The sequence below is a fragment of the Scyliorhinus torazame genome, chromosome 1 (genome assembly GCF_047496885.1).
Source record: "Scyliorhinus torazame isolate Kashiwa2021f chromosome 1, sScyTor2.1, whole genome shotgun sequence".
Lineage (NCBI taxonomy): Eukaryota > Metazoa > Chordata > Chondrichthyes > Carcharhiniformes > Scyliorhinidae > Scyliorhinus > Scyliorhinus torazame.
This window is the reverse complement of record NC_092707.1, coordinates 20,242,431-20,270,054: the sequence shown is the minus strand read 5'-3', so window position 1 is coordinate 20,270,054 and position 27,624 is coordinate 20,242,431.

Genomic DNA, 27,624 nt, shown 5'->3' with positions numbered 1-27,624 from the left:
GGAAAGACATGGAAAGAATGTCCCAGCCTGCTCCAGGAGGACCCCACCTGGAGCCCAAGGTTCCAGTTCATGACTCAGTCGCCTCAGCTGAATACTCTCTCAAGCGGTGCATATTGACAAGACAGTCAAAGCCTTCAGCAGACGTCAAACCATATGGGAGCAAAGAGGAGTGAACCAGAGTGAAAGCCCGTGGAGGAATATTCCTGCCCACTCTGCTGTACACGTGCAAAACTTGGATGGTGTACCAGCACCATTCCAGGAAGCTCATCCACTTCCACTCATGCTTCTGAAACTTCTCAAGATCAGGTGGCAGAACAAAATGCCAGACACTGAGGGGTGCTCACTCACAAGACCATAAGACATAGGAGCAGAATTAGGCCACTCGGCCCATCGAGTCTGCCCCGCCATTCAATCATGGCTGATATTTTCTCATCCCCATTCTCCTGCCTTCTCCCCATAACCCCTGATCCCCTTATTAATCAAGGACCTATCTATCTCTGTCTTAAAGACACTCAGTGATTTGGCCTCCACAGCCTTCTGCGGCAAAGAGTTCCACAGATTCACCACCCTCTGGCTGAAGAAATTCCTCCTCGTCTGTTTTAAAGGATCGTCCCTTTAATCTGAGATGGTGTCCCCTGGTTCTAGTTTTTCCTACAAGTGGAAACATCCTCTCCACGTCCACTCTATCCAGGCCTCGCAGTATCCTGTAAGTTTCAATAAGTTACCCCCTCATCCTTCTAAACTCCAACGAGTTCAGACCCAGAGTCCTCAACCGTTCCTCATTTGACAAGTTCTTCATTCCAGGGATCATTCTTGTGAACCTCCTCTGGACCCTTTCCAAGGCCAGCACATCCTTCCTTAGATACGGGGCCCAAAACTGCTCACAATACTCCAAATGGGGTCTGACCAGAGCCTTATACAGCCTCAGAAATACATCCCTGGTCTTGTATTCTCGCCCTCTTGACATGAATGCTAACATTGCATTTGCCTTCTTAACTGCCGACTGAACCTGCACATTAACCTTAAGGGAATCGTGAACAAGGACTCCCAAGTCCCTTTGTGCTTCTGATTTCCTGAGCATTTCCCCATTTAGAAAATAGTCTATGCCTAAATTCCTCCTTCCAAAGTGCATAACCTCACACTTTTCCACATTGTATTTTATTTGCCACTTCATTGCCCACTCTCCTAGCCTGTCCAAATCCTTCTGCAGCCCCCTTGCTTCCTCAATACTACCTGTCTCTCGACAGATCTTTGTATCATCTGCAAACTTAGCAACAGTGCCTTCAGTACCTTCTTCCAGATCATTAATGTATATTGTGAAAAATTGTGGTCCCAGCTCAGACCCCTGAGGCACACCACTAGTCACCGGCTGCCATCCGGAAAAAGACTCCTTTATCCCCACTCTCTGCCTTCTGCCAGTCAGCCATTCCTCTTTCCATGCCAGGATCTTACCCTTAACACCATGGGCTCTTAACTTATTTAACAGTCTCCTGTGTGGCACCTTGTCAAAGGCCTTCTGGAAATCTAAATAAATCACGTCCACTGGTTCTCCTTTGTCTAACTTCCTTGTTACTTCCTCAAAGAATTCTAACAGATTTGTCAGACACGACCTTCCTTTGACAAAGCTGTGCTGACTCAGTCCTATTTTACCATGCACTTCCAAGTGCTTTGCGAGCTGGCATCGCCAAATATCCACACCATAGTGAGGCATTCACAACTGAGACAGTCTGATCATGGAGCCAGAATGCCTGACGCACACCTCCCAAAGCGAGTCTTCCATGGGGGTCTTGAGTCTGGGGGTGCACTCTCATGGCTGTCAAAGGAGGTGCTACAAGGACACTCTGAAGGCTTCATTTAGGAGTTTTGATATTAACTTTCTGCTCCGGATTGCCGCACCTGACCCAAACAATAAGAAACAGTGTGGACTCCTCTGAAAGCAAGAGCATACGAGAGGCAGAGAGAAAACACAAGGGGAGGGAATCACAACCCAGCAACTCATCCAAAACTCAATCGTCTACCGCATCCTGTACCGCTGGAAGTAGAACCTTCCGATGCAGATCGGGCCTGAACAGTCACCTCCAAATGCAGCAGAACCCAAACCAAACACCCCAGATGGTCACCTTCACCAACGAACAACATTTCAGATCTGCCAGGGGCATGTTAGATCTACTAACCACCGCTCAACGTCTGCGGGCAATTTTCATTTTGCACATATTTGAATCTCAAATTAGCTGTGGCCCCAGTCCATACCGGGTACAGATAATGCACTTAAAACTTTACATACCCCTTCCAAATTATTCTACCCAGTGGGCACCAACATCCAAGTGCCTAGGGTGGCTCAGAGAGACTTCGCAGCAAGTGTAGAACTTTATTTTAAACATTCAGATCAACTTTAATCTAGGTGATCTTTTTAATGCAAAGAAATATTTACACTCAGTTAAATTTGATGTTTTTAACCATTTGACCATTCCTCATTGGCCTTCGGGGGCGGCAATGGGCCTTGCTCGGATGAGTGGCTTGCCAGCCCATTTCAGAGATCCCGTTGCTGAGCGATCGGAGTCAAATATGTGCCCAACCGGATAAGAACGGCAGGTTCCCTTCCAAGGGGAGAGTCTCCGGTGTCCTGGGCTATATTCATCCCTCGTGATCAACATCTAAAACAGACTAAAAAAGTAAAATACTGCAGATGCCTGAAATAGAAGCGGGAAATGCTGAAATACTCAGCACCCGAGGAGAGAGAAGCAGCGCGTAACGGTTGGGATATTGTCAATGACAGGCCATTGCTGACGTTGTAACTGGAAGGCACAATGCCTGTAGATACAGCATTGTCAGCTAGTGGCGGGTTTCACAAATGAAAATCTTCCCCGGCCATTAAAATGAAGATCATTTAGTTGCACCTCGCTGGGCACATGGTAATTTAATTATAATCGTGTGGGTCACCTCTACTACCTCTCTTCTTGCCTTTTCTTGCCTTTTCCCACTTGATAAAATATCAAGTGCCCAGCAGGGTGCAGGTAAAACATCTTTAATTTAATGGCCGGGAAAGATTTACATTATTGATACCCGCCACTAGCTGACAATGCTACATCTACAGGCAGCCTATCACAGTCTCTTGGTCAAACAATAATAATAATAACCTTTATTAGTGTCACAAGTAGGCTTACATTTACACGGTAATGCCCACAACTTTCCCGCCCAACTCCATTGGCATTAATATAAGACAAGGAGCACACTCCATAAGGTCTTACATGGTCACTCCCAAAGGGCAGCGCGGTAGCACAGTGGGTAGCACCGCTGCTTCACAGCACCAGGGTCCCAGGTTCGATTCCCGGCTTGGGTCACTGTTTGTGCGGAGTCTGCACGTTCTCCCCGTGTCCGCGTGGGTTTTCCCTGAGTGCTCCGGGTTCCTCCCACGAGTCCCGAAAGACGTGCTGTTAGGTAATTTGGACATTCTGAATTCTCCCTCTGTGTACCCGAACAGTCTCCGGAATGTATAGGAGCTGGTTTAGCACAGTGGGCTAAACAGCTGGCTTGTAATGCAGAACAAGGCCAGCAGTGCGGGTTCAATTCCCATACCGGCCTCCCTGAACAGGCGCCGGAATGTGGCGACTAGGGGATTTTCACAGTAACTTCATTGCAGTGTTACTGTAAACCTACTTGTGACACTAATAAGGGTTATTATAAAACACAGCTCTAAACCTCTCTTCATATCTATATATATTTTTCTCTTTCAGCTTTTACCATTGTCCTTATCTTTCTTCGATTTTTAAAAACTAAGTGTCCAATCCACCTACCCTGCTTTCTTTGAAATTGAACTTTCCCGGGTATTAAAAATCTTTTATTCTTTCCCTATTGCCACCACTTTCGGGTAGAATGAAATGTAATAACTTTGGCTAATGTGTTTGTGATCCTTTCCAAGTTGTAACACCTTTTTACTTGCCTTTGAAATTTAAGGACAGAACACAGCAAACCTTCTTTATCACCTGATGCGAATTCCTACCCATGTCTTCTTTGCTTATAAACCTTTCAATTTGGCCATATGTACTTTAAGTGCCTGCCTACCACACTGTGGACTCTTTGATGTCAACTCTTTAGACACCCAGCTTAATTAAATTATGTTCACAGACACTCACATCACACAAGCCTACTTCATGGAATAACGCATTAAATTGCAAAAATATTAAAAATAATAACATTTTCTTCGCAAGAGGCATGCATCAGTAGTAACAGAGGAGTTAGGGATCCTCCCATAATTGTGTGGAAGAAACAATGTTGTGCTTTGCATTCACTCTTCACTGAATGTTCATGTGAGTCTCCAGCGCAGTGTTGCACTCTGTGGGACATGGCTGAACTTGTAGGCTGACCTGGAACTCCGTTCTGTACATTGCAAAGGCAACTGCCCGAGATCACACTCTGCGGGGGTGTTTGACATGGTGAACTCAAAGCCCCACGAGGGGTTGCCAGGCAACGCCATGAGATGGACACACATTTGGACAGTATTACAACAACCTGATTGATTGTTGCAGGCCCGAAGAAGATATTTCGAAGGGTGGCCAAACACTTGATCGAGGAGGTCAGTTTCAAGGACTGTATTAGAAGGAGGGGGAAGGGCGGAGAGTTTTCAGGAGGGGGTTCCAGTGAGTGTAGCCTGGATCACAATCATCAACAGCTGGGCTATCCTAACTAGCCCGCCAAATTGCCAACACCAATTACTGGCAGGAGAGCTCTGAAATCGGATATGGGGGGCCCGGAATTGGCCCTCTTTCAAATTTAGATCCCAGATTTGTTTTTAAAGATTAGAAATACACAAATAAAATTAAAATAATCCCCTGCCCAGCAACTCTATGTTATCACTGAGGAAACAACATCAAAACTAATATTTAATTCTCTGCAATACTTTTAGAAATGGAATGAATTTTTACTTAATTCTTTACAAAAACCTCTTAACCCATAACAGGTAGGGGCCTTCAAATCAGAACAAATTTCTTTAGAATCTTATTTCCCCCTCATTCACAGGATTGAGAGAGAATCATAGAATCCCTACAGTTCAGAAGGAGGCCATTTGGCCCATCAAGTCTGCACCGACCCTCAGAAAGAGCACCCTGTGTTATTCTCTAAGTCTGAATAAAGATTGTAGACTTCCAGTTAACACAAATACTTTATTCAATGGGTTCGTTCTGTTTCCAGAGCTTAACTAGATATAACACAGTCAAGAGGTATGACCAGTGAGCTAAGGTAAGCTGCCTATGCTGAGCTGTCTCTGTCTGCTGCTGCTCACTAGCCCTGTGCTTCTGAAAGAGGTGCATCCTACCTTGGGCTGGACCCTTTATACCCGTCTCTGATGTTGCCCTCTCGTGATGCTGTGGCTGTCACATCTGTGCTGCAGTCCCTGGTGTATGTGCAGATGTATGTACAGATGTACAGGTCACTACATCCCCCTCCCTTTTATTGGACATGTTTTCTAGACTGGCCTCAAGAAAACTGTACATAACAGGTGGTGAGAATATGCAAATCTGCACACTGTGAAAATGATAAAAGTAACACAGCAACAATTAACTGTGTTGTGAGTCCATCGTGAGAAATGTCCATATTCGTCTTGTGCATGTGTTGAAGTGTCGTCACAAATCTAGCCGGTCGGGTAACTTACGGCTTCTGCTGGAGCGTCTTAATGGCGGTAGTAGGAATGATGGTTGGATGTCATCAAGAGTACTGTCTGGAGTTGTGTGGCGAGGAACGTCCTGTGGACAAATGGACTCGGTCAAGTCCAGTGTGGGAAATACTGGCGTTGTAGGTCGAATCTCTAATAGATCCCAGCAGGTACGGCGAAAAAGTACTCCTGCAGACGATTTGACAATGTAGGACCGCGGTGCCTCCTGCCTGATCACCGTGGCTGACTCAGACCATCCGCCTTCTGGGTCCCTGATTCTGATGGTGTCACCTATTGTCAGTGGCTCGACTGGGATCGCATGTTGATCGTAGTATAGTTTTTGTTTGGAGCATAGTGCCCGCATGTCGTCGAGAACCGGTGCGTTGCCGGGGTCTCGGAATTGCTTTGCCGGTAGGGTTGTCTGGATGTCTCTGCCGAAGAGCATCTGCGCTGGCGACAGTCCTGAGCTCAATGGGGTTGCTCGGTACGATAACAGAGCTAGGTTGATGTCGGAACGTGACTCGGCTGCTTTGCTGATGTCTTGTCATTGTTTCGCAGTGTGCTGTGGCATTGTCCTTCACGTGCAGTGTTGTACCATGTTGTACAGGTCGTTGTTTCATTGTTGTTGTTTTTGTCGTTTCTGTCTTGGTTGTTTTTGTTGTCGTTCTTGTTGTTGTCGTTCTTGTTGTTCTTTTTGTCGCGCTTGTTGATTCTGTTTTTGTTGTTTTCGCTTTTATTCTTATTCTTTTTCTTGTCGTGCTTGTTGTTTCTGGGATGCTTCTTGTTGCTTTTGTCGTTCTTGTTGCGCCTCATGTTGTTTTTGTTGTTGCTGTTGTTGTTCTTGTTTCTGCTGTGCTTCTTGCGGTTTTTGTTCTTGTTGCGCTCAATGAGTGTGCCATGTGGATGATTTGAGTCATTGTCAGTTATTGGTGTCAGTGTCCTTTGTGGTATCTGCTACATTGAGCGTATCTTCTTGAGAATTGTGAGAATGATCTGATGTTGCATCGATGTTGGTGACAGTCATTTGTGGTGGATTCGATTCCTCTTCTTTGCTTGCTTGGTACTACTCTTCGAGAGTCATTTCTGGTTCACTTGATTTCTAGATGTTCCTCTTTTGGAGTCATTTCAGGTTCATTTGAATCATCTGTGGTCTCTTTGTGCTCCTCTTCTGGCGTCAAAATCTTCAGGATTTCTATTGACGTGGTCTCTATGGACTCTTGGTGCTCCTCTTCTGGAGTCAAAATCTTCAGGATTTCTATTGACGTGGTCTCTGTGGACTCATGGGTGGCCATCCTCGGATTATTGAGTGCTTCTGTGCAGACGAGCTGAGATATGTCAGTCTCGCTGTGATCCTGCACATCCTGTATGGGAATTGTGATTTCTTCGTCACTTGTCTCACATACAGTGGGCAGACATTCAGTGTCTTCTTCTGGTGGCTCAAATAAGCTTGATAGATCTTCATGGTCTTCGCTATGGAGTATTTGCTTGCTTCCATTTTTGAGTCTGTCACCGAGCTGTCTGTGGAGGCTTGCATCACTCTTTGTGGAGGCTTGCGTCGCTCTCTTTGTGGAGTCCTTCATCGCTCTCTCTGTGGAGTCCTTCATCGCGCTCTCTGTGGAGTCTGCCATCGCTCTCTCTGTGGAGTCTGTCATTGCTCTCTCTGTGGAGTCTGTCATCGCTCTCTCTGTGGAGTCTGTCATTGCTCTCTCTGTGGAGTCCTTCATCGCTCTCTCTGTGGAGTCTGTCATCGCTCTCTCTGTGGAGTCTGTCATTGCTCTCTCTGTGGAGTCCTTCATCGCTCATGTGTAGGACTCGATTGCCCATGTGTACACCGAGTTTCATGTATTGTGCCCTCTTTTCGCTACTGAGCATGTGCGGCTCCTTTCTCAAGATGGCTGCAACTCAAAACCTCCGTCTTTCTCTGATTCAACCCTGCCTCCGCCTCATGGTGAGTGTTTGCGCCATTTTTACCGATTTTGTTTTCTAAATGATGATTCTGTGTTTGTTGAGACTCAAAATACTGATTTTGTTTTTGTTCATAAGCAAGGCATTTTTGTATAGTGATTTCTCAAGTTAGATACTTATTTTGTGAAAGTTCTTCCCTCAAATTTTTATCAGATAGTCCAGAAATTAATTGATTCATTATCACAGTGTCTCTGAAATCAGCATAATCACAGCCTTGAGATTTGTAATCAAATCAGAGATGGGCTCTCCGTTTCTCTGACAAGAGTTAAATCTTTCCAGCATCGCACCAGACCGACTGTTACAGCGTTGAGCACATTTTTTGAGTACACCGTCTACTTTGGTGTTGTCCTCACCTTCTAAGTAATTAAAGCAATTATAGATTTCTCTAGCTTCATGCCCTCCTGTTGAGAATAGTAGGGCTATTTTTGTTGCGTCAGAGGCAGTGCTTAAATCATTAGCTGTGATAAATATTTGGAACAGCTCTTCAAATATTTTCCAGTTATAACTTAAATTGCCGATTGCTTAACCACTTCCTTACCTTGCAGGTCAGCTGTTCGGGAGAGAGAGGGAGCCGGGACCTTGGAAACAGCGCGGGAGTTTGAAAAAGCGCGGGAGCTGCGAGGCAGAGGGGACAGAATAAAAGGTCGCTGCCTGGGTGAGGTAAGTACTGCTTAACCACTTCCTTACCTTGCAGGTCAGCTGTTCGGGAGAGAGAGGGAGCCGGGACCTTGGAAACAGGGCGGGAGTTTGAAAAAGCGCGGGAGCTGCGAGGCAGAGGGGACAGAATAAAAGGTCGCTGCCTTGGTGAGGTAAGTACTGATTAACCACTTCCTTACCTTGCAGGTCAGCTGTTAGTCTCTGGAGATCAGTTTTGGGAGCAGGCCTATTGGCTGACTGTAAATCAGGAAGGATACAAAAGGTGTGGCTGAAGTGCCAATAGAAGCGGAGTGCTGGAGGCAAACAGAGTGTATCTAAGTTTGGGTAAGGCTGAGTTCGGGTAAGAGGTGAGTGAGGGCTGTGTTTGTTTTTTTGGAGTTTGGTGTTGAGTTCCCCCCCCCCCAAAAAAAAAAAATCCAATTAATTAAGTAAATTAATTAACTAGTTAAGGGAATTTGGTGCTCATCTTAAGGAGGTGCAGAGAAGCAGACCTGTGAGGGAGCCTCGGGAGCAATTACATCACAGCCAGCAGGTGAGTGATTGGCTTGTGACTGGTAAGTGATTTCTCTCTCTTTGACTTTCTCTTAGCTGTGTAGTGTAGTTCAAATTTAACTTCAGGTTTAAGTCATGGCAGGAGAGCTCAGACCCGTGTCATGCTCCTCTTGTGAGATGTGGCAAGTCAGGGACCCTTCTGGTGTCCCTGGCTCCTTCATCTGCAAGAAGTGTGTCCAACTGCAGCTCCTGTTAGACCGCTTGACGGCTCTGGAGCTGCGGATGGACTCACCTTGGAGCATCCGCGATGCTGAGGAAGTTGTGGATAGCACATTCAGTGAGTTGGTCACACCGCAGATTAAAATTACTGAGGCAGATAGGGAATGGGTGACCAACAGACAGAGGAAGAGTAGGAAGGCAGTGCAGGGATCCCCTGCGGTCATCTCCCTCCAAAACAGATTTACCGTTTTGGAAACTGTTGGGGGAGATGGCTCACCAGGGGAAGGTGGCAGCAGCCAGGTTCATGGCACCGTGGCTGGCTCTGCTGCACAGAAGGGCGGGAAAAAGAGTGGCAGAGCTATAGTGATAGGGGATTCAATTGTAAGGGGAATAGACAGGCGTTTCTGTGGACGCAAACGAGCATCCAGGTTGGTATGTTGCCTCCCTGGTGCAAGGGTCAAGGATGTCTCGGAGCGGCTGCAGGGCATTCTGGAGGGGGAGGGTGAACAGCCAGCTGTCGTGGTGCATATAGGCACCAACGATATAGGTAAAAAACGGGATGAGGTCCTACAAGCTGAATTTAGGGAGTTAGGAGTTAAACTAAAAAGTAGGACCTCAAAGGTAGTAATCTCAGGATTGCTACCAGTGCCACGTGATAGTCAGAGTAGGAATGACAGGATAGCTAGGATGAATACGTGGCTTGAGAGATGGTGCAAGAGGGAGGGTTTCAAATTCCTGGGACATTGGGACTGGTTCTGGGGGAGGTGGGACCTGTACAAATCGGACGGTCTGCATCTGGGTGGGACCGGAACCAATGTTCTTGGGGGTGTGTTTGCTGGTGCAGTTGGGGAGGGTTTAAACTAATGTGGCAGGGGGATGGGAACCGATGTAGGAAGTCAGTGGGGACAGAAACAAAAGGCAGGAAGGGAGAGTGTGTAAAGCATGACCTGAGAAAGCAGGGCAGAGAGCAAGGAAGGTCTACATTAAACTGCATTTATTTCAATGCAAGGGGCCTGACGGGCAAAGCGGATGAACTCAGGGCATGGACGGGCACATGGGACTGGGATATTATAACTATGACTGAAACATGGCTAAGGGAGGGGCAGGACTGGCAGCTCAATGTTCCGGGGTACAGATGCTATAGAAAGGATAGAACAGGAGGTAAGAGAGGAGGGGGAGTGCCGTTTTTGATTAGGGAGAACATCACGGCAGTACTTAGAGGGGATATATCCGAGGGTTCGCCAACTGAGTCTATATGGGTGGAACTGAAAAATAAGAAGGGAGAGATCACCTTGGTAGGACTGTACTACAGGCCCCCAAATAGTCAGCGGGAAATTGAGGAGCAAATATGTAAGGAGATTACAGATAGTTGCAAGAATAATAGGGTGGTAATAGTCGGGGACTTTAACTTTCCCAACATTGACTGGGACAGCCATAGCATTAGGGGCTTGGATGGAGGGAAATTTGTTGAGTGTATTCAGGAGGAATTTCTCATTCAGTATGTGGATGGACCGACTAGAGAGGGGGCAAAACTTGACCTCGTCTTGGGAAATAAGGAAGGGCAAGTGACAGAAGTGCTAGTGAGAGATCACTTTGGGACAAGTGACCATAACTCCATTAGTTTTAAGATAGCTATGGAGAATGATAGGTCTGGCCCAAGAGTTAAAATTCTTAATTGGGGCAAGGCCAATTTTGATGGTATCAGACAGGAACTTGCAGAGGTAGATTGGGGGAGACTGTTGGCAGGCAATGGGACGGCTGGTAAATGGGAGGCTTTTAAAAATGTGTTAACCAGGGTGCAGGGTAAGCACATTCCCTTTAGAGTGAAGGGTAAGGCTGGTAGAAGTAGGGAACCCTGGATGACTCGAGATATTGAGACTCTGGTCAAAAAGAAGAAGGAGGCATATGACGTACATAAGCAACTGGGATCAAGTGGATCCCTTGAAGAGTATAGAGATTGTCGAAATAGAGTTAAGAGGGAAATCAGGAGGGCAAAAAGGGGACATGAAATTGCTTTGGCAAATAATGCAAGGGAGAATCCAAAGAGATTCTACAAATACATAAAGGGGAAAAGAGTAACTAGGGACAGAGTAGGGCCTCTTAAGGATCAACAAGGGCATCTATGTGCAGAGCCACAAGAGTTGGGTGAGATCCTGAATGAATATTTCTCATCGGTATTCACGGTGGAGAAAGGCATGGATGTTAGGAAACTAAGGGAAATAAATAGTGATGTCTTGAGAAGTGTGCATATTACAGAGGAGGAGGTGCTGGAAGTCTTAAAGCGCATCAAGGTAGATAAATCCCTGGGACCTGATGAAATGTATCCCAGGGTGTTGTGGGAGGCTAGGGAGGAAATTGCGGGTCCCCTAACAGAGATATTTGAATCATCGGCAGCCACAGGTGAGGTGCCTGAAGATTGGAGAGTGGCGAATGTTGTGCCCTTGTTTAAGAAGGGCAGCAGGGAAAAGCCTGGGAACTACAGACCGGTGAGCCTTACGTCTGTAGTAGGTAAGTTGCTAGAAGGTATTCTGAGAGACAGGATCTACAAGCATTTAGAGAGGCAAGGACTGATTCGGGGCAGTCAGCATGGCTTTGTGCGTGGAAAATCATGTCTCACAAATTTGATTGAGTTTTTTGAGGGGGTGACCAAGAAGGTAGATGAGGGCAGTGCAGTAGACGTTGTCTACATGGACTTTAGCAAAGCCTTTGACAAGGTACCGCATGGTAGGTTGTTGCAGAAGGTTAAGGCTTACGGGATCCAGGGTGAGGTTGCCAATTGGATTCAAAATTGGCTGGACGACAGAAGGCAGAGGGTGGTTGTAGAGGGTTGTTTTTCAAACTGGAGGCCTGTGACCAGTGGTGTGCCTCAGGGATCAGTGCTGGGTCCACTGTTATTTGTGATTTATATTAATGATTTGGATGAGAATTTAGGAGGCATGGTTAGTAAGTTTGCAGATGACACCAAGATTGGTGGCACAGTGGATAGTGAAGAAGGTTATCTAGGATTGCAAAGGGATCTTGATCAATTAGGCCAGTGGGCCGACGAATGGCAGATGGAGATAAATGTGAGGTGATGCATTTTGGCAGATCGAATCAGGCCAGGACCTACTCAGTTAATGGTATGGCGTTGGGGAGAGTTATAGAACAAAGAGATCTAGGAGTACAGGTTCATAGCTCCTTGAAGGTGGAGTCGCAGGTGGACAGGGTGGTGAAGAAGGCATTCGGCATGCTTGGTTTCATTAGTCAGAACATTGAATACAGGAGTTGGGACGTCTTGTTGAAGTTGTACAAGACATTGGTACGGCCACACTTGGAATACTGTGTGCAGTTCTGGTCACCCTATTATAGGAAGGATATTATTAAACTGGAAAGAGTGCAGAAAAGATTTACTAGGATGTTGCCGGGACTTGATGGTTTGAGTTAAAAGGAGAGGCTGGATAGACTGGGACTTTTTTCCCTGGAGCGTAGGAGGCTTAGGGGTGATCTTATAGAGGTCTATAAAATAATGAGGGGCATAGATAAGGTAGATAGTCAACATCTTTTCCCAAAGGTAGGGGAGTCTAAAACTAGAGGGCATAGGTTTAAGGTGAGAGGGGAGAGATTCAGAAGGGCCCAGAGGGGCAATTTCTTCACTCAGAGGGTAATGAGTGTCTGGAATGTGCTGCCAGAGGTAGTAGTAGAGGCGGGTACAATTGTGTCTTTTAAAAAACATTTAGATAGTTACATGGGTAAGATGGGTATAGAGGGTTATGGGCCAAGTGCGAGCAACTGGGACTAGCTTAATGGTAAAAACTGGGCGGCATGGACTGGTTGGGCCGAAGGGCCTGTTTCCATGCTGTAAACTTCTATGATTCTATGAAATTACCGGTTGTTTCCAGCTGCCTTGGAGTTCCAACAAGTTCCATCGAATCAGTTAGTCATCGAGGATCCATTTGCTGAGAAGTGTTCCACAGTGAATATCCGGTTTAAGTTTTTCTTCTCTTGCTGGTTTCTAGCTAGCTTTCTGAAATCACTCCTGGTATCATATCATAGATTATCATAGAATTTACAGTGCAGAAGGAGCCCATTCAGCCCATCGAGTCTGCACCGGCTCTTGGAAAGAGCACCCTACCCAAGGTCAACACGGCCACCCTATCCCCATAACCCAGTAACCCCACCGAACACTAAGGGCAATTTTGAACACTATGGGCAATTTATCATGGCCAATCCACCTAACCTGCACATCTTTGGACTGAGAGAGGAAACCGGAGCACCCGGAGGAAACCCACGCACACACGGGGAGGATGTGCAGACTCCGCACAGACAGTGACCCAAGCCGGAATTGAACCTGAGACCCTGGAGCTGTGAAGCAATTGTGCTATCCACAATGCTACCGTGCTGTTATTTTTTAAGTCTGAATAAAGATTGCAGACTTCCAGTTAACACAAATACTTTATTCAGTAGGTTCGTTCTGTTTCCAGAGCATAACTAGATATAATACTGTCAAGACGTATGACCAGTGAAGCTAAGGTAAGCTGCCTATGCTGAGCTGTCTCTGTGTGCTGCTGCTCCCTAGCCCTGTGCTTCTGAAAGAGGTGGATCCTATCTTGGGCTAGACCCTTTATACCCATCTCTGATGCTGCCCTCTAGTGATGCTGTGGCTGTTACATCTGTCTGTAGTCCCTGGTGTATGTGCAGATGTATGTACAGATGTACAGGTCACTACACACCCTACCCGGGTTCACTCCCCCACCCTATGCCCGTAACCCCACCTAACCTTTGAACACTAAGAGGCAATTGAGCATGGCCATTCCACTAACCTGCACATCTTTGGACTGTGGGAGGAAACCGGAGCACCCGGAGGAAACCCACGTAGACACGGGGAGAACGTGCAGACTCCGCACAGACAGTGGCCCGAGGCCGGAGTTGAACCTGGGACCCTGGCTCTGTGAGGCGGCAGTGCTAACCACTGTGCCACGGTGCTGTGCTGATTTTGTTGCCTGACAACAAGAAAACAAAATCAAGTGATTCTATTTTCAAAAATTTAGATACTCGTTTTGGAAGATAATTATTTTAATGCTTGCTCTTAAAACCCCATGATGGAAAACTGCCTAAGTAGTGCCTGGAACCCTTGTCTGTCATTATGGACCGAAACAGAGCTAACATGAGATGAAAAATGCATTCTCTTGTATGAACCCATTGGCACCCAGTGGAAAATTGGCTCAATTAAAACATTTCCAGCTTGTAACATCGCCCCTCTCGACCTGTGTGACCTCCTCCAGTTCTATAATCCTCTGAGATCCCTGTGACATTCCAGCTCTGTCCTCTTGTGCATCCCTGATGTTCAACACTGTTCCTTTCTCGTGCCCGATGGTACCTCCATGCTCTTTCCCTTAATCCCTTAGGGTTGCCGAATACGATGAAAGGTATTCCTGGCGGTTTCACCACGTGGTCAGACCCCACGCCCCAGCCATTAGCCGGCCAACACATCCGTCCTTGCGATCCGCAGCCTCCCTACACCAATTGGAAAGCAAAAAAGACTCATTACCCAATTAGATGATCTTTGACTGTCTGCCAAACAGCCCTTTATTCCCCGTGTTCAAGATTTTTACACCCAGTAAAGAGAAATATTCACAGGAAATTTTTTAAAAAATGATCTTTCTTAATGCCCGATTATTTTTTTCATAGAATTTACAGTGTAGAAGGAGGCCATTCGGCCCATCGAGTCTGCACCAGCTCTTGGAAAGAGCACCCTACCCAAGGTTAACACCTCCACCCTATCCCCATAACCCAGTAACCCCACCCAACACTAAGGGCAATTTTGGACACTGAGGGCAATTTATCATGGCCAATCCACCTAACCTGCACATCTTTGGACTGTGGGAGGAAACCGGAGCACCCGGAGGAAACACACGCACACACGGGGAGGATGTGCAGACTCCGCACAGACAGTGACCCAAGTTGGAATCGAACCTGGGACCCTGGAGCTGTGAAGCAATTGTGCTATCCACAACGCTACAGTGCTGCCCCAATTTTCCCAGGTTGGAACGCAGCCGTGTCCTGGAGATTGATCTTCAATTCCTGGTGACTCCAGGTCAATCCTCCTCACTCCATCGTTGGCGAGTCCCACTCCTGGGTACTGCTTCAGAGCAGAGTCGAGTAGCGCAACAACGGCGACAACATGCTTTTAGACCGTGTCATTAATGTCATAAAATTAATGTCTTGCTCAGGTATACTTTCTGGATGCAGTGACCCCAATGCACTGATGCAAATTTCCCCCGCAACAGCCAATCAGCAGCTCCGCTCTACTGCCCTCTGCCGGATCGAGGGATACGAACCCTGTAAGTGTAGAAGATTTTAGTTTAGGCGGGCAGGATGGTCAGCGCAGGCTTGGAGGGCCGAAGGGCCTGTTCCTGTGCTGTTCAAGTGAGGTGCTTACAGGAGTGTTACCAAATGACACATGACACCGTGTCGCATGAGGGGGCTGGACGGGTGGCCAAAAATCTAGATCAGATGCAATATCTTAAGGAAAGGAGAGAGAGATGGAGAGGTCGAGGGAAGGAATCCCAGAGCGGAGGGCCCCGGCGGCTGTAGGCATGGTCACCAATGGTCGAGCGCTGAAAAGTAGGAATGCTGGAGAGGCCGGATTTGAAGGAACGCAGATATATATGCCCTTTTCCTGAGAGTCAGGAGCCGTTGCAGCCCGAGGTGATGCTCGGGATTATAAATCAGAGCGTGTTTGAATGCTGCAAGTTTAGTGGGCCACATACCTGATGGCAGACTGCGATCACAGGAATGAATAAATCATGGTGCATTTCCAACTTCACGTCCACGCACTATCTCTTGATTAATGACATGTTACATGTCCGACAAATAAATGTAAGAAACCATTCCTGCTGGAATATGGTTAGCTCTTCCTATGTCAATTAATGTCAGCCCATTGGGGAACTGCGTTATGGATTTTCTGGATTGCAGGTAACTTCATTATTGTCAATTATCAAAGGACGGTGTGAAATGCACATCTCACTCCAAGATATGGTGCATAAATACCACAAATGGTTTGCTCTTTTATAGTGATCAGCAAGGCCATCCTTATTCTGTTTCCTAATTCCCGTTCAGAATTGGCTGCCTATTTTTGTCATGATGTGGAGATGCCGGCATTGGACTGGGGTGAGCACAGTATGAAGTCTTACAACACCAGGTTAAAGTCCAACAGGTTTGTTTCAATGTCACTAGCTTTCGGAGCGCTGCTCCTTCCTCAGGTGAATGCAGAGGTCTGTTCCAGAAACACATATATAGACAAATTCAAAGATGCCAAACAATGCTAGGAATGCGAGCATTAGCATATTTTTGTCAGGCAAGGCTAGTTCAGGGCAACTGAATTCATGTTGAGAGGGCTAGAATACAAGAGCAGGGATGTACATAGAACATACAGCACAGAAGGAGGCCATTCGGCCCATCAAGTCTGCACCCACCCACTTAAGCCCTCACTTCCACCCTATCCCCGTAACCCAATAACCCCTCCTAACCTTTTTGGACACAAAGGGAAATTTAGCATGGCCAATCCACCTAACCTGCGCGTCTTTGGACTGTGGGAGGAAACCGGAGCACCCGGAGGAAGCCCACGCAGACATGGGGAGAACGTGAAGACTCCGCACAGACTGTGACCCAGCGGGGAATTGAACCTGGGACCCTGGTGCTGAGAAGCCACAGTGCTATCCACTTGTGCTACCGTGCTGCCCAGCAGAGGGCAGCAGAGCGGAGCCGCTGATTGGCTGTTGCGGGGAAAATTTGCATCAGTGCATTGCGGTCACTGTATCCAGAAGGTGGAGGAGCTGTTGTCAAGTGATGGTTAAACCCCAAACACTTCTTCAGTGATTCCCTCCCTACCTCCTCCTTTAACCAAAAAAAACCAATCACTGTAAGGATCCCAGCCGAGTAAAGATCAAGAGGGAGACTCAAGGGCAGGTCGAAGTAGAAAGAAGTTGAACCGTGATGTCACAGCCAGCAGGTAAGTGATTGGCTGGTGACTGGTAAGTAGTTCTTCTTTACCTGAGGTGTGTTGATAAGGTAGGGTTTTTCGATTTCTATTTTTTTTTATCGTGTCATTGGTAACAATTTTTCTTTTCTTTTTCCTTTTTCATTTATCTATTATTTGATATTATAGTTGTACTAAGTTAAGCTTAAGATTAAAAATGGCAGGAGATCTGAGACCCGTGTTATGCTCCTCTTGCTCAATGTGGGAGCTCAGGGACGTGGCTGAAGTCCCTGACTCCTTCGTGTGCGGGAAGTGTGTCCAGCTACAGCTCTTGTTAGACCGCACGATGGCTCTGGAGCTGCGGATGGACTCACTTTGGAGCATCCGCGATGCTGAGGAGGTCGTGGATAGCACGTTTAGCGAATTGGTCACACCACAGATTAGGATTGGTGAGGGACAAAGGTGACCAAAATGCAGAGAAAAAGCAGGAAGGCAGTGCAGGTGTCCCCTGCGGTCATCTCTCTCCAAAACAGGTATACCGTTTTGGATACTGTTGGGGGAGATGGCTCACCAGGGGAAGGCAGCAGTAGCCAGGCTCATGGCACCATGGATGGCTCTGCTGTACAGAAGAGCGGGAAAAAGAGTGGAAGGGCTATTGTCATAGGGGATTCAATTGTAAGGGGAGTAGATAGGCGGTTCTGTGGTCGAAAACGAGACTCCCGAATGGTATGTTGCTCCCAGGTGCACGGGTCAGGGATTCATAGAATTATCATAGAATTTACAGTGCAGAAGGAGGCCTTTCGGCCCATCGAGTCTGCACCGGCTCTTAGAAAGAGCACCCCCACCCAAGGTCCACACCTCCACCCTAACCCAGTAACTCCACACAACACAAAGAGCAATTTTGGACACTATAGACAATTTAGCGCGGCCAATCCACCTACCCTGCACATCTTTGGATTGTGGGAGGAAACCGGAGCACCCGGAGGAAATGCACGCAGACACGGGGAAGATGTGCAGACTCCACACAGACAGTGACCCAAGCCGGAACTGAACCTGGGATCCTGGAGCCGTGAAGCAATTGTGCTATCCACAATGCTACCGTGCTGTCTCAGATCGGCTGCAGAACATTCTGAAGGGGGAGGGTGAACAGCCAGTTGTCGGGGTGCATGTAGGCACCAATGATATAGGTAAAGAACGGGATGAGGTCCTACAAGCAGAATTTAGGGAGTTAGGAGCCAAGTTAAAAAGTCGGACCTCAGAGGTAGTAATCTCAGGATTGCTGCCCGTGCCACGTGGTAGTCAGAGTAGAAATGAAAGAATAGGCAGGATGAATGTGTGGCTTGAGAGATGGTGCAGGAGGGAGGGGTTCAGATTTTTGGGACATTCGGACCGGTTCTGGGGGAGGTGGGACTACTACAAATTGGACGGTCTACACCTGGGCCGGACTGGAACCAATCTCCTTGGGGGTGCTTTTGCTAACGCTGTTGGGGAGGGTTTAAACTAATGTGGCAGGGGGATGGGAACCAAATGAGGAGGTTAGTGGACAGTAAGGAGGTAGTAACTAAAGCCTGTAAGGAACTAGATCATGAAGTCAGCGTGACTAAGGGGAAGAGTAGGCAGGGAGCAGATGATGAACGCAAAGGGACTGGTGATCTGAGGTGCATTTGTTTTAATGCAAGAAGTGTAGTAGGTAAGGCAGATGAACCTAGGGCTTGGATTAGTACCTGGGAGTATGATGTTATTGCTATTACTGAGACTTGGCTGAGGGAAGGGCATGATTGGCAACTAAATATCTCAGGATATCGATGCTTCAGGTGGGGTAGAGAGGGAGGTAAAAGGGGTGGAGGAGTTGCATTACTGGTCAGAGAGGATATCACAGCTGCGCTGAAGGAGGGCACTATGGAGGACTCGAGCAGTGAGGCGATATGGGCAGAGCTCAGAAATAGGAAGGGTGCAGTAACAATGTTGGAGCTGTACTACAGACCTCCCAACAGCGAGTGTGAGATAGAGGTACAAATATGTAAAACAGATTATGGAAAGATGTAGGAGCAACAGGGTGGTGGTGATAGGAGATTTTAATTATCCCAACATTGACTGTGATACACTTAGTGTCAGAGGTCTAGGTGGAGCAGAATCCCAAAGCCTTTTATTCATATATAAGGAGCAAGAGGGTAACTAGAGAAAGGGTTGGCCCACTCAAGGACAAAGGAGGAAAGTTTTGCATGGAGTCAGAGAAAATGGGTGAGATTCTTAACGAGTACTTTGCATCGGTATTCACCGAGGAGAGGGACATGACGGATGGTGAGGTGAGGGATAGGTGTTTGATTACTCTAGGTCAAGTCGGCATAAGGAGGGAGGATGTGTTGGGTATTCTAAAAGGCATTAAGGTGGACAAGTCCCCAGGTCCGGATGGGATCTATCCCAGGTTACTGAGGGAAGTGAGAGAGGAAATAGCTGGGGCCTTAACCAATACCTTTGCAGTATCCTTGAACACGGGTGAGGTACCGGAGGACTGGAGAATTGCTACCATTGTCCCCTTGTTTAAGAAGGGTAGCAGGGATAATCCAGGTAATTATAGACCGGTGAGCCTGACGTCAGTGGTAGGGATGCTGCTGGAGAAGATACTGAGGGATAGGATCTATTCCCATTTGGAAGAAAATGGGCTTATCAGTGATAGGCAACATGGTTTTGTTCAGGGAAGGTCATATCTTACCAACTTAATAGAATTCTTTGAGGAAGTGACAAAGTTGATTGATGAGGGAAGGCCTGTAGATGTCATATACGTGGACTTCAGTAAGGCATTTGATAAGGTTCCCCATGGTAGGCTGATGGAGAAAGTGAAGTCTCATGGGGTCCAGGGTGTACTAGCTAGATGGATAAAGAACTGGCTGGGCAACAGGAGACAGAGAGTAGTAGTGGAAGGGAGTTTCTCAGAATGGAGAACTGTGACCAGTGGTGTTCCACAGGGATCCGTGCTGGGACCACTGTTGTTTGTGATATACATAAATGATCCGGAGGAAGGTATAGGTGGTCTGATTAGCAAGTTTGCAGATGAAACTAAGATTGGTGGAGTAGCAGATAGTGAATGGGACTGTCAGAGAATACAGCAGAATATAGATAGATTGGAGAGTTGGGTGGAGAAATGGCAGAGGGAGTTCAATCCGGGCAAATGCGAGGTGATGCATTTTGGAAGATCCAATTCAAGAGCGAACTATACGGTAAATGAAAAAGCCCTGGGGAAAATTAATGTACAGAGAGATCTGGGTGTTCAGGTCCATTGTACCCTGAAGGTGGCTGCGCAGGTCGATAGAGTGGTCAAGAAGGCATACGGCATGCTTTCCTTCATCGGAAGGGGTATTGAGTACAAGAGTCGGCTGGTCATATTACAGTTGTATAAGACTTTAGTTCGGCCACATTTGGAATACTGCGTACAGTTCTGGTCGCCACATTACCAAAAGGATGTGGATGCTTTGGAGAGGGTGCAGAGGAGGTTCACCAGGATGTTGCCTGGTATGGAGGGCGCTAGATATGAAAAGCGGTTGAGTAGATTGGGATTATTTTCATTAGAAAGACAGAGGTTGAGGGGGGACCTCATTGGGGTTTACAAAATCATGAGAGGTATAGACAGTGTGGATAGCAAGAAGCTTTTTCCCAGAGTGGGGGACTCAATTACGAGGGGTCACGAGTTCAAGGTGAGAGGGGGAAAGTTTAAGGGAGATGTGCGTGGAATGTTCTTTACGCAGAGGGTGGTGGGTGCCTGGAACGCATTGCCGGCGGAGGTGGTAGAGGCGGGCACGATAGCGTCATTTAAGATGTATCTAGACAGATACATGAATGGGCAGGGAGCAGAGGGATACAGATCCTTAGAAAATAGGCGACAGTTTTAGATAGAGGATCTGGATCGGCGCAGGCTTGGAGGGCCGAAGGGCCTGTTCCTGTGCTGTAATTTTTCTTTGTTCTTGTCCTGAGGCCAAAGAGAAAATGCTGAAACTCTCAGCAGGTCTGGCAGCATCTGGAGGGAGAGAAAAGAGTTTCGAGTCCAGGTGACCCTTTGTCAAACCTATAAAACAGAGAAAGTGGGAAATATTTATACTGTGGAGTGAGAGAATGAAAGATGAGTCATTGCCATAGAAACCCAGGGAAACCGGGTGCTAATGGACACAGAAACCACGAGGAACGCGCGTTAACGGCAGTCCCCAGAGAGGACAAAAGGTGTGAAAGGCAAAACAGCAGAGAAACTAACATCAGAGGGTAAACTGTGACAGATGGAGATGTGGGGGGGGAAACGGAAGGGGGAAGCAAAGGGGAGAAAGAACAAAGAAGAAAGAAAAATACAGCACAGGAACAGGCCCTTCGGCCCTCCAAGACTGCGCCGACCATCCTGCCCGTCTAAACTAAAATCTTCTACATTTCCGGGGTCCGCATGCCTCTATTCCCATCCTATTCATGTATTTGTCAAGATGCCCCTTAGACATCCCCCTGTCTACCACCTTAGTCACCTCTTCAAAAAATTCAGTAAGATTAGTCAGGCATGACCTTCCCTTCCCGAATCCATGCTGGCTCTCACTGATCAACTGAAACTTTTCGATGTGTTCAGTTACCCTCATCCCTGATTATAGACTCCAGAAATTTCCCCACCACAGATGTCAGGCTAACTGGTCTGTAATTCCTTGGTTTCTCCCTTTCACCTTTCTTAAACTGTGGAGTGACATGTGCAGTTTTCCAATCCAGAGGGACTAGCCCTGAAGCTAGGGAACTCTGGAGGTTTATTGTTAGGGAATCTACAATTTGCTCCCCCACTTCCTTTAGCACCCTTGGATGGAAACATAGAATCATAGAACTCCTACCGTGCAGACCGAGGCCTATCAAGTCGGCACCGACCCTCTGAAAGAGCACCCTACGGAGGCCCTCTCCCCCGCCCTATCCCCACCTAACCTGAACATCTTTGGAAGCTGTCAGGTCCTGGGGATTTGCCACTCTTTAGTTCCATTACTTTAAATCGCTGGCTTTGAAAGCAGACCAAGGCAGGCCAGCAGCACGGTTCAATTCCCGTACCAGCCTCCATGAACAGGTGCCGGAATGTGGCGACTAGGGGCTTTTCACAGTAACTTCATTTGAAGCCTACTTGTGACAATAAGCGATTTTCATTTCATTTCATTTCATTTCCTCATTATTGATGCTGTACTTACCTTAATTGTACTAAGCCCCGGTCCTCTGTCGACTTCCGGCAAGTTATCCTCCTTTTCAACTGTAAGTACTGAGGCAAAGTAATTGTTCGACATGTCAGCCATTTCCCCATTGTCACTGACAATATCTCCACTTTCAGCTTTTACTGGGCCTACATTGCTCTTGACAATCCACTTTCCCTGAATAAAACTATAAAATTTTATTCTGATTGATTTTATGTTCCTTGCAAGTTTCATAATCCCTTTTAACAGTTCTTAGCTGAAGGGGGCAGCACGGTAGCACAGTGGTTAGCACTGTTGCTTCACAGCTTCAGGGTCCCAGGTTCGATTCCCGGCTTGGGTCACTGTCTGTGCGGAGTCTGCGCGTTCTCCCCGTGTCTGCGTGGGTTTCCTCCGTGCGCTCCGGTTTCCTCCCACAAGTCCCGAAAGACGTGCTGGTAGGTAATTTGAACATTCTGACTTCTCCCTCAGTGTACCCGAACAGGCGCCGGAGTGTGGCGCCTAGGGGATTTTCACAGTAACTTCATTGCAGTGTTAATGTAAGCCTACTTGTGAAAATAAAGATTATTATTATTATATGCTGCTTTGTGACCCTCTGCTGGTCTGTGTATCTTTATAGAATCGCTACAGTGCAGAAGGAGGCCGTTCTGCCCATCGGGCCTACACCGACCCTGAAAGAGCACCCTACCTAGGCACGTTCCTCCACCCTATCCCCATAACCCCATCACCCCCACCTAACCTTTGGACACTAAGGGACAATTTATTATGGCCAATCCACCTAACCTGCACATGTTTGGACTGCGGGAGGAAACCGGAGCACCCGGAGGAAATCCACACAGACACGAGGAGAAAGTGTACACTCCACACAAACCATCACCCGAGGCTGAAATTGAACCCAGGCCTCTGGTGCTGTGATGCAGCCGTGCTAACCACTGTGCCACCGTGCCAACCACTGTGCCACCGTGCCACTCTATCCCATTTGTCCGGATCTGTGCGGTGTCTTGCATTTTTGTGAGTCCTTTCTTTTAGTTTTATGCAGGGCGGCTGCAAAAAAAAGAGCTCCCGCCGGTGGCCGCGATTCGCGGCGATTTCGGGGAAATCCCCGAGACCCCACGCACCCCCCGACTATCGTCAGCCTTTGGGGCCGCCACGAGCAGCCAGCGGGGCCGGATTAAAAGCCGGAGAAGAACCCCGCGCGGGTGTCGGGCGGCTGAGGCGCTGGGCCCGGCAGGTCGGAGCTGCGGGGGCGGAGCTACGGAGAGGCCGTTGCGGCAGGCCCGAGCGCCATGTAGGGAGGGTGCTCCACGTCGGATGGCTCCCACCTAGGAAGAAGAAGGTTGAAGCCTGGTCCCAGGTGAATGTAGAGGAGGAAGAAAGAAGATTTATGGAAGTTTGGTAAAAGTTTTTTTTCTCAAAAAAGAATAAGTCAGATTGATGAAGGGCAGGAGGGTGAAGGGGGAGAGAGGAGAAAGGAAAGAAGATAAAAAACAATAAGCCGCTAAAAGATGCGAAAAGCAGCGTCAAAGAAAGGAGGAAACGCGGGTTCGCCGCCGAAGGAGAAGACGAGCAAAAGCAAAAGTGTTGACAGGATGGCGGAAGCCGAACTGCAAGGCGGGACCGCACTACTTACGGTGGAGAAGATGACCGAGGTGATGCTGGTGGAGCTGGAAAAACGTTTGGTGAGTGTGGTGGTATGTATTAGGTGTAATACGGTACACCACGTGTCGACAGGCTATTGGTGGAGGGATGCCAGGTCCTGATAGGATCGCCACCTACTGGACTCCACCCAGAAATGCCGGTATAAGAACCCAGTTTTTCCCTCCATTTCCCTCAGCAGCTGCATTCTGTAACCACGCTGCTGGGGATAAAGTTCTGCTTAATAAAGCCTTCAATTGACATTACCTCAACCTGCCTCGCGTCATATTGACGGTGCTACAATTTATTAAGCAGAATTTAAATTGAAGAAAACGACGTGGGAACATGGAGCTCCGAATCACCCCGGAGTGCCTGCGCATCGCACCCCAAGCAGCTAACTCGGCCTCTATCTTCAAGCACTGGATGGCATGCTTTGAGGGCTACCTCCGAATGGCCCCCGGCACACCGACTGATGAACAAAAGATGCAGGTCCTCTATTCCAGGGTGAGTCCTGACGTCTACTCCCTTATCGAGGACGAGGACGGTTACACCGGTGCCATCGCCGCGCTGAAGGATATCTACATCCGGCCCGCCAACATCACGCGTGACCAACGGACGCCGCCATTTTGGACCCCGGACGCCACGAGGGAGAGATGGGCGCCGCCATTTTGTCCACCCCCGACCGCGCTCGATCCGTGGACGCCGCCATCTTGGCTGAAGGACCCCGACACAGACGGCCACATACTGCCTGATTACGATGCTCAACTTCAACAACCACGTCTGGCTTCGACGACCCTCGACCAGTCGCGACCCCGGACGCTCCAGACTGCAACCACTACAGTCCTAGTGAATGGCTATGAGACGCCGTGTCTTATTGACTCTGGGAGCACGGAGAGCTTCATTCATCCGGACACGGTAAGGCGCTGTTCCCTCGTAATTCGGCCAAGCACCCAGAAAATTTTCCTGGCGGCAGGATCCCACTCCGTTCAGATCACCGGGTTCTGCATCGCTAACCTAATGGTGCAGGGGAGGGAGTTCCGAAATTACCGGCTGTATGTCCTCCCCCATCTCTGTGCGCCCACACTCCTAGGGTTGGACTTCCAATGCAACCTCCAGAGTTTAACATTTAAATTTGGCGGCCCTATACCCCACTGACTGTCTGCGGCCTTGCGACACTCAAGGTTGAACCGCCTTCCTTGTTTGCGAACCTCACCCCGGATTGCAAACCCGTCGCCACAAGGAGCAGACGGTACAGCGCCCAGGACCGAGCATTTATCCGGTCCGAAGTCCAGAGGCTGCTGAAGGAAGGCATCATCCAGGCCAGCAATAGTCCCTGGAGAGCCCAGGTGGTAGTTGTTAAGATCGGGGAGAAACAGAGGATGGTCATCGACTATAGTCAGACCATCAACAGGTACACTCAGCTAGATGCGTACCCTTTCCCCCGCATATCCGACATGGTCAATCGGATTGCACAGTACAAGGTCTTTTCCACCGTGGACCTCAAGTCCGCCTACCACCAGCTCCCCATCCGTCCCGGTGACCGCAACTATATTGTCTTCGAAGCAGACGGGCGATTATACCACTTTTTAAGGGTTCCATTCGGCGTCACGAACGGAGTCTCGGTCTTCCAACGAGAGATGGACCGAATGGTTGACCAGCACGGTTTACGGGCCACGTTCCCGTATCTCGACAACGTCACCATCTGCGGCCACGACCAGCAGGACCACGACGCCAATCTCCAAAAATTCCTCCAGACCGCTCACGCCCTGAACCTCACTTACAACAAAGAAAAATGCGTGTTCCGCACCAATCCATCCTGGGCTACGTAGTGCGTAATGGAGTGATAGGCCCCGACCCTGAACGCATGCGCCCCCTCATGGAGTTCCCTCTCCCCCACTGTGCCAAAACCCTGAAACGTTGCCTGGGCTTCTTTTCTTATTACGCCCAGTGGGTCCCCCAGTACGCAGACAAGGCCCGTGCACTAATCCAGTCCACTACTTTTCCCCTGACGACAGAGGCATGCCAGGCCTTTAGCCGCATCAAAGCGGATATCGCAAAGGCCACGATGCGCGCCATCGATGAGTCCCTCCCTTTCCAGGTCAAGAGCGACGCATCGGATGTAGCTCTGGCGGCCACCCTCAACCAAGCAGGCAGACCCGTGGCCTTCTTCTCCCGAACCCTCCACGCTTCAGAAATCCGCCACTCCTCAGTGGAAAAGGAGGCACAAGCAATAGTGGAAGCTGTGCGACACTGGAGGCATTACCTGGCCGGTAGGAGATTCACTCTCCTCACTGACCAACGGTCGGTTGCCTTCATGTTCGATAATGCACAGCGGGGCAAGATCAAGAACGACAAGATCTTGCGGTGGAGGATCGAACTCTCCACCTTCAATTATGAGATCTTGTATCGTCCCGGAAAGCTGAACGAGTCATCCGATGCCCTATCTCGCGGCACATGTGCCAATGTACAAGTGGACCGTCTACAAGCCCCCCACGAGGACCTCTGCCACCCGGGGGTCACTCGTTTCTACCACTTCCTTAAGGCCCGCAATCTCCCTTACTCCGTAGAGGACGTCCGAACAGTCACCAGAAACTGCCAGATCTGCGCTGAGTGCAAACCGCACTTTTTCAGGCCAGATAGAGCGCACCTGGTTAAGGCCTCTCGACCCTTTGAACGCCTCAGTTTGGATTTCAAAGGCCCCCTCCCCTCCACCGATCGCAACGCGTACTTCCTGAACGTCGTTGACGAATACTCCCGTTTCCCTTTCGCCATCCCCTGCCCCGACATGACAGCGTCCACGGTCATTAAAGCCCTCGATACCATTTTTACACTGTTCGGTTTCCCCGACTATATCCATAACGACAGGGGGTCCTCCTTTATGAGTGACGAACTGCGTCAATTCCTGCTCAGCAGGGGCATAGCCTCGAGCAGGACGACCAGTTACAACCCCCGGGGGAACGGGCAGGTAGAAAGGGAGAATGGAACGGTCTGGAAGGCCGTCCTGCTGGCCCTCCGGTCTAGGAGCCTCCCAATTTCCCGCTGGCAGGAAGTCCTCCCGGATGCCCTTCACTATATCTGGTCCTTGCTATGCACCACCACGAATCAAACGCCTCACGAGCGCCTCCTCCTCTTTCCTAGGAAGTCCTCCTCTGGAACGCCACTTCTGACCTGGCTAGCAGCTCCGGGACCCATTCTGCTCCGGAAACATGTGCGGGCGCACAAGTCAGATCCGTTGGTGGAATGGGTGCATCTCCTTCACGCCAACCCGCAATACGCCTATGTGGAGTACCCCGATGGCCGACAGGACACGGTCTCCCTGCGAGATCTGGCGCCCGCCGGAGCTACCCACACCCCCCCAACGCCAATCACCACCTCCTCACTCCCGCCGGTTCATCCCGCAGCCACCCCCTTCCCGGGGGGTTCGGTTCTCCTCCCAGACCCGCCCAGGAGTAAGGACACAGGGGACAGCACTACGCTCCCAGAGTCGACGGGACTCGAGCCAGCGCCATCACCACCACGCCCGAGATGATCGGAAAGGACGACCAGGGCGCCCATTTGGCTCATCGAATCACTTTAACTCTCAACGTTTTCAGTTATTGTGTCTTGTTATAGTTATGGCATCATGCCGACCCTGTTTGGCCCCTTGGCCCAGTTGAAGCGATAATTTTGTGTTTTGTTCAAAGTTACGGCTCAGTACCGACTCTGTAAACCCCTACCACCATGCGAACCACCATCCCGCCGGGTTTATTTTCAATAAGGGGTGAATGTGGTGGTATGTATTAGGGGTATTACGGTACACCACGTGTCAACAGGCTATTGGTGGAGGGATGCCAGGTCTTGATAGGATCTGCCACCTACTGGACTCC